The 7818-nt window shown below is 44.4% G+C and overlaps 1 long non-coding RNA gene across 2 annotated transcripts; it reads left to right on the top strand.

The window, feature by feature from the left end:
• Nucleotides 1-866: 866 nt before the first annotated feature.
• On the top strand, nucleotides 867-6282 carry LOC123439788. 2 transcript variants are annotated; one of them, XR_006630159.1, is made up of 8 exons: nucleotides 867-3155; nucleotides 3257-3385; nucleotides 3450-3485; nucleotides 3603-3700; nucleotides 3784-3848; nucleotides 3927-4398; nucleotides 5104-5379; nucleotides 5459-6282. It is a non-coding gene; the product is annotated as an uncharacterized LOC123439788 (long non-coding RNA). The 2 variants fall into 2 exon arrangements; XR_006630158.1 differs by having other exon boundaries at nucleotides 3239-3385.
• The last annotated feature ends 1536 nt before the right edge of the window (nucleotides 6283-7818 follow it).

The raw sequence follows: 7818 nt of genomic DNA, 5'->3' as shown, positions 1-7818 counted from the left end.
ATGTAAAGTTTGATGAGTCTAATGGTTTGCAAGCCGAACAATTTGCAATTGATGTAGGAGATAAGGACCCTTTGTAAGCCATTCAAGACTTGTCCATCGGCAAGATACGCCCCAAGGAGGTGAAGGGAAGTACTTCATCAACACAATTGGAAACTCCAACCTCGTGCCAAGGGAAACCACCAAACGACATGGAGGCATCCACAAGCGTACACGAGAACATGAAGAGGAGGAAGAAGTGCATCGTGATGATCCAGCTCAACCTTTTTCACCACTATCTCAAGAAGATGACACCCTCAAGAACAATGAAAAAGAAGATTATGATGAGGAAGCTCCACCATCCAACAAGAAAAAGCTACCACGAGTTCGAGCAAGAGTTAACAAGAATAATCCCGTAGAGAAAATTCTCGGCGACATACAAACCGGGAGAATCACTTGCTCTAAAACTCGTTTAGCTAACTTTAGTGAGAATTACTCATTTATCTCTAGCATTGAGACAATGAAGGTAGAAGAAGCACTTGAAGAACCGGATTGGGTAAATGCCATGCACGAAGAGCTACACAACTTCGAGAGGAATGAAGTATGGACACTGGTGGAGAAGCCCAACGATGAGCATACCCTCTTTGGTACAAAATGAGTGTTTCGGAACAAGCAAGATGAAGATGGCCAAGTGGTACACAACAAGGCGCTTCTCATAGCTCAAGGTTACTGTTTGTGTTGTCCTTGTGAAAGGACTCAGTGATGGAGCCATCACACCTAGGTGGCGACTCAAAGGGGTTGATCAGGAATGAGAGACGAGTTTACCCAGTTTCGGCCCCTCCGATGGAGGTAAAAGCGTACGTCCTGCTTTGTGTGTATTGATTATGAAATCGATTACAAGGGTGCATATTCGCTAACCTAGCTCTCGATTGACTGTAACTTAAGTCTACCAGCCCTAGAGACTTGCCTTTATGTTCAGGACGAGACCCTAGGTTTACAAGAGTCTCGGTCACATTATGGTCTGTGACCCCTTATGTCTCTAACTCGCCTTACTCCTTAATTAAGGAAACTATGGGCTTCCTTCTCCCTTGTGGGCCTAGATTCTCCCTCTTCATGTCTTGGGCTGCCACCGATCTCTTTGGTAAGCCGCCTTGAGGCTTCTGCTCCATAAGTCAGGGCCCATCTTGAGTATGAACGTTTAGCCGCCATCATCTTGACCCGGCCTCTCAGGGCAGGTCATACGGGGCGATAATATCCCCAACATTAGGCCCCAGATTGACCTGAATAATCCTTTACTTTTACTCCTGGCGGCTCATATGCAACCCAAGTTTTGTCTTCCAATGCAGAAAGATGTTGGCTCCAAATATTCTATGAAGCTCCTGCTCTGTTTGTCAGTGACATCATCCGCCCCAAGATTGTAGGGATCTTAGTAGCGTCATTCCAACGGATCTTTTGGCTTATCTATTTAGCCTGAAAATCAAGGTGCCATTAGTTTCGAAATTTATTGCACCTCCTGGATTCCCGTGCCCACTGTTTTCACTTCAGCTCTGTCATATAAATACTTGTGAGGGCGTCTTTTCATATTTTTACCTTGCTCCGATCTTATTCTTCCTCCTTGAGCCCGAACCTTCATCGCGCCGACATCGTGCAACCTCCATCATCAGGCTATCTGATCCAGGAACCCTTCGCCGTGCAACTTCTCCTTGAAATCACGGGCCTTCTTCGCAACCATCCACACCGTTAGGTAAGCTCTTTTTCTTATCCCAGATCTGTCTAGGTAGTCTATTATAGCTCGGTAGATTTCATGAGGGTTCATCTGATGTTCATCACCATTGTAGATTGTCCTAGCTTTTCGATGTAACTTCTTCCAGTGATAGGTTGCAGTAGAGGTAGGAATCCTATTCCCCATATAACTTTTCCTGGATGCTTCGCAAGACTTATTCGATAATGAACTTTTGTTGCTCCATATTTTACTATCATCTAGGGCTATTGTGTTTTTGAGCCACTGGTAGATCCATATTTTTGTGCACTTTGGTAGAAAGTTGTTTGTCCCACACTTACTAGAATTTGAAATCATGGTTCCTCCATAAGCCGCCTTTACGTTCTTACCAGTTTCTTTGATAGACTTGTAACTCACCATCTTGCTAAGCCGCCTTTATGTTAGGGTGACTTTAATATCGTAGATTGCCTTATTATTTCTTTCTCGAGTCCTTTTCTTCTTCCCACAAGTCCGTTCATTCAAATGACCCACGAAACTTATTTGTGCAGCTCTTTTCCTTCCTGAACCTATCATTATGTCAAAGCCTTCCAAATGCGACTGGCAGCCTTTGGAAATCTTTGACGTCTCCATTCAGCAATGCATGACCTTAGGAGTCTTGTCACCTCAGGAGGAAATTGGATGGAGAGCCGCCGCTGGAGAAGTACGTCCGCAACCCGTCGAAGTAGAGGTTTTGGTTTTCACCGATCACCTTGAACGAGGCTTTACGCCCCGTGGATCAAAGTTCTTTCGAGACGCCCTGCACTTCTATAACCTCCTTCCTCAAGACTTGGGCCCCAACTAAATCAACAATTTATGCCAATTTCAAGTTTTTTGTGAAGCATACTTGGAGATAGAGCCCACTATTCTCTTGTTTCGGGAATTCTTCCACCTGAACCGCCAGACAGAATATGCTGATGGACCTAGCTTACAACTTGGTGGAGTCACAATTAAAAGCCGACGAGAATGTGGCTTTCCTGCTGTTGCTCTGCACAGTCATCCTAAAGGCTCGGGAAAATCTTGGTTTTACTGCAAAAATACTGCACCCGCCAACGAGAATCCCCTACCAGGGTTTAGAGAAGAGCACCTTCCGATGGGCTGTAAACTTCCCGGCTCACTGACTGCCGAAGAGCAGGCCACCCTTGCTTTTGTATGGCCAAAGCTTAGGGCCTTAACTACCAATGGTTTAACCGAGATCGATTTGATCCGATGCTGGGTGGAGTGGCGGATTATGCCCTTGAGCCGCCAGGGCGCCTTGATATGCAAATATGATGAAGACTTGAACAATGCACAACCTTTCACCAATGTCATGCTTGACTCTGATAAAATCAATAACATTGTGAAGAAGCTATTTGGCGTGCTAAAAGAGATATGTTCCAAGACTGGATTGAAGCCATTCTGTATCCAAAACCCGGCTCCTGAGGTAGATATCTTTAGCCATTACTCGCCTTGCTTAATATTTCCTTTACGCCTTTGGAACTTACTTTCTTGTCAACATTGCTGCAGAAAAACTCGCCCTTCTAGAAGCGGAAACCAGTGGAATCGACTGTCAAGAAGGTCAAAGCGACCCCAAGGAATAAAAGGAAGAACAAATCAGCTATTGACGTGTCCTCTGTTATGGGCTAGTCACAGACTGCCGAAGACCAATCAGAGGTAAATATTTCATCTATACCCTTATTTTGACGTGTGCTGTACTAAGTATTTTGTTCAATGTCAGGAGGATCAAGCTAAGAGCCAAGACGAAGATGTCGAGGTAATTTCAATCTCTTCTGACTCAGATATTTCGTTCTCAAGACCGCCAAGGCGGGTTTGTAGGAAAACTCCTATGACTCATTCGAATGCTTATTTGGATCCTGATTTCCTTTTGAAGAAGGCTATTTATATTCCAAAGCACCACACCCGTAGTTCCTCAATCGATCTTATGGCGTGTTTTCCCGAAAAACAACCAGTCGTAAACGCCAAAATGAGGTGCCTTTCACCCTAACTCTTCTTGGCGTATTAGTAAATTCTACTTATTGATCACTCAAACTTTCCGGGTTTCACCTTAATAGGTCTCACCACCTTCATTGGGTTACTCGACTGCTTCAAAATTGCCACCTCTTGTTCGTCTCCCAGGGTAAGTCCTTATTTGTATATCTAGTGCTTGCCTCAGCACTTATACTCCATTGTATACATCTCAACCTTTATCCTTCAGGGCTCAGGCCAAGAAAACAAGAACTGGCGGGTCATCGCACAATCCTGAAACGCGTGAAGAGGAGGAAATTGATATTGCTATCCGTGAAGCTCCGGTTGAGCCGGCTGACATTATTGACGATCTTGCTGGTGTCCAAGTTGACCCAACAAAAGTTGAAAATAGGGCCATGGAGGCTAGTCAGAAAATTGACCTTAACCTGCCAAGTCCTCCAGAGGCAACCAAAGATGTTGTGTCCGATGAAGAGAGAGTTGTCATAACTGGGATGGGTTACACACCACCCGTCTTCACCGTGCTGGCTAAACATACTGCCAAGGGTGCGACAACTTAAGTGGAGAAAGGGAAATCTAAACTTGAGCTTCCCAATATTGAGAAACTTGACTTTGAAGAATTGCATGATGGATATGTGAGCCACCTCTCCATGAGCCGGGATATGGAAGCCAGCCTGGTTAATACGTTGAAGAAGAGATATAAGGTATGTTTTCTCTTCAATAACTCATTCCATATATCCTCTTATAGCCCCCAAGGGTCGGGTCATCTTCTTGAAGATGAGAGAGGTCTTGTTGATATTTGTGTGAAACTTCAACCTGTAGCTCCCAAGGGCCGGGTAATCCTCTTGATGATGAGTCGGGCTTGTGAATATTAACTTGAAAACTTCAACCTATAGCCCCGAAGGGTCGGGTTATCTTATTGAAGATGAGCCGAGTCTTGTCAATATTAACTTGAAAACTTCAAACTGTAGCCCCAAGGGCCGGGTCATCTTCTTGAAGATGAGCTAGGTCTTGTCAATATTAACTTGAAAACTTCAATCTGTAGCCCCCAAGAGCCGGATCATCTTCTTGAAGATGAGCCATGTATTGTCAATATTAACTTGAAAACTTCAAGCTATAGCCCCTAAGGGTCGGGTCATCTTCTTGAAGATGAGCCGGGTCTTATCAATATTAACTTGAAAACTCCAACCTGTAGCCCCCAAGGGTCAGGCCATCTTCTTGAAGATGAGCTGGATTTTTATAAATAATGTGAAGGAAAACTAACATGCATTAGCCCCCAAGTGTCAAGTATATTGCTTGCAATCTGTTTGAGACTTGATATCAATCTTATATGCAAAATATAAGTCTTTTATACTCCATATTGGCGGCTCAGTCTTGAGCTAATCATCCATCTGGTTGTGATTGTGTAGGAATATTTGAGCCATGTCGACTCAACCTGAGTAGCATGAAGAAAATCCTAGCACGGCAACAAGATGCCAGAGCTAAAGCTGGGGAAAAACTTTGGATCTCGTTGGCAGAATTGGAGAAATTCAAGACTGAGCAAAGGTTATACAAAGAGACGGCCAAAGATGACAAAGCCGCCTTGCTGAAACATGTTGAAGACGCCGAGGGTCAGCTGAACCTGGCTACTAAGGAGTTAACTGATCTTAAACAACATATGTCCAAGATGACCAATGTTGTGTTTGGTAAGTACTTTGTATATAATATTGTCAATTGCAACCATTTATGGAGAATAGAACCTGTCGAGCGACTTATTTTCATCAGCTTTATGTTGCAGGCCCTCAATCTGCCAATCTTCAAGATGACTGTGGGCTGAAACTGAAAGCTTTGTACACCTTGACAAAGCAACTTCACGCTGGCGGCTTGTTCACCATCCAAGCTGTCATGGGTGACAAAGAGACAGTGAAGTTCATTAGTGACATGTTGAAGCACCTCTCGACCATGCCTGAGTAGATAGAAGAATTGAAGAGATTAGCTGCTCGTAGCTGCTCTTAAAGGTTAATTACTGCCCTGAGCTGATCCTTGGCTTATGCACTACAACTCAAGCAGGAGGAGATATCAGGCAGCTTTCCTAAATACAAGAACGATGGATCAGAATTCACTCAAGAAGACTACGCCAGTTGTGTGAAGGCGACTTGTCCATCGGCGAGTCAACTTGCTAAAGGTCTTGATTTAACCAAGTATCACGCGACCTACAATGAGAGAAACAAAGTGTGCCGCCTCCCACATTTGCACCAGTGGACCTTACTCCTTAGCGTCGTAAGCACCTCTTTGCCCCTGATGCTGATCTGTGGTCCATCTTGATGGAAGAAGCTGAATTCCATGCTTTAATCAATTGCAACTGGGACACGGGCGACTTCCGGATCCAAGACCACGAAGGCCCGACACAGGATAACCCGGATGCGGCTTAACCAAGATGTCTCCCCAAGATTAACCCAGAGGCTATTGACGAGGAGAAACTAGCCACCGGGTTGATATAGCAAAGAAAACTTTGGCCTTCTTGGGCCATGTAATATTTGTTAGGTGCCTTTATGGATGTTGAAGATTTTGGCATTACCTTTTAATATAAGCCTCCCTTCTAAGCTTTATTGCCTTGCAATTTGGATTTTCCCTTCATGAGAAAAATGACTTCATAGTCACCATGCTTTGCATGAACTGGTAGGAATATTGAATCCTTGCCTAAAAAACATAACACCATATAGGGTATTGAATTCTAATAAATAAGTCGGCTCAGTGAGTCACGGCGGGTAGACAGGCTTGCAAGGCTCTAGTCGTACCCTAAGAGGTTTGCGCAATAACCTTTAAAATTTGGACTAGCGTATCATGCTCAAGTCAGACTTCAATGTAGCACGTTCTATGAACCCATGGTTTATCTATTCTCCATACGCTGGCTGTCACTCAACACCTCGATGTTTTAACATTGACAAGTGAGGGTCCAAAATGGATTGACTCACCAAGAGTACATGTGGCCAATAGGTCGAGTTTCAAAGACATACATTCCAGTATAACCATTATAAAGCGGTAATTTTTCGCAAGCCAAGAAGGTAAGAAAGCTGAACTCAATGAGTTGGAAGCCCCCAAGTGATCTATGATCAGGGAAAACCCGAGCATACCATTGCAGAAGACAATGCTATTACTACTAAACAACATGGGAACTAATAGCCCCCAGGTAAGCTGGCTTGATTCTCAAGATCATAAATTGGCACCTACGTTTGAACCGTGCGTCATGGCAACTGGTCCTCCTTGGCTTATCAGCATCCATGTTTGAATGATTGCAATGTGGCGGCTCATCCTATTTGATACTAATAACGCTCATGTTTGAATGACCTCCTTGGTGGAGACTCATCCTCTTGGGCGGCTTAGAAAAACAATTAAGGCTCATGCTCATTATATAGGCTGAAATGACACAGACCCCAAATTTCTTGGGTGTCGGCTTTATTTTCTTAGTAAAGATAGTACAAAATACTAAACTTTGTACATGGATAACGAGCCAATGGCTCTAAGTATAGTAAGGACGCAGGTGGGCGATATTCCATGGTCGGGTTGTCTCCTCCTCCAAGGTTGGCTTCTCTAGACGATGGTTGATCAGATAATAAGAGCCATTATGAAGACTTTTGCTGATGACAAAAGGTCCGTCCCATGGAGGTGATAGCTTGTGCAAGCCCATGTGATATTGAATCAATCAAAGCACCAAGTAGCCTTCTTGGAAAATCTGGCTCTTAACATGTCGACTGTGATAGCGATGCAGGTCTTGTTGATATATAGCTGACCGTGCTGCAGCCAAATCACGTTCTTCCTCTAATGCAACAAAGGAATCCTGACACGCCTACTCATCACCTGCTTCCACATAAGTGGTGACTCGGGAAGAATCATGCCTTATATCGCTTGGAAGAACCCTCTGCCCAATAGACGAGCAAAAAGGGTGTGTAATTAGTGCATCTGTTAGGCGTAGTCCTGATGCTCCAAAGCACCGAGGGGAGCTCCTCGACCCAATAACCCCGAGTGCGCTGCAAAGGAACCAGAACTGGGGCTTGATCCCATGCAAGATCACCTGATTAGCTTGCTCAGTTTGGCTATTGGACTGTGGATGTGCTACCGCAGACACATCAAGTCGGATGTGCTCT

The sequence above is a fragment of the Hordeum vulgare genome, chromosome 3H (assembly GCF_904849725.1).
Source record: "Hordeum vulgare subsp. vulgare chromosome 3H, MorexV3_pseudomolecules_assembly, whole genome shotgun sequence".
Lineage (NCBI taxonomy): Eukaryota > Viridiplantae > Streptophyta > Magnoliopsida > Poales > Poaceae > Hordeum > Hordeum vulgare.
Note: the sequence above shows the minus strand (reverse complement) of the source record. Positions and strands in the feature narration are given on the sequence as shown.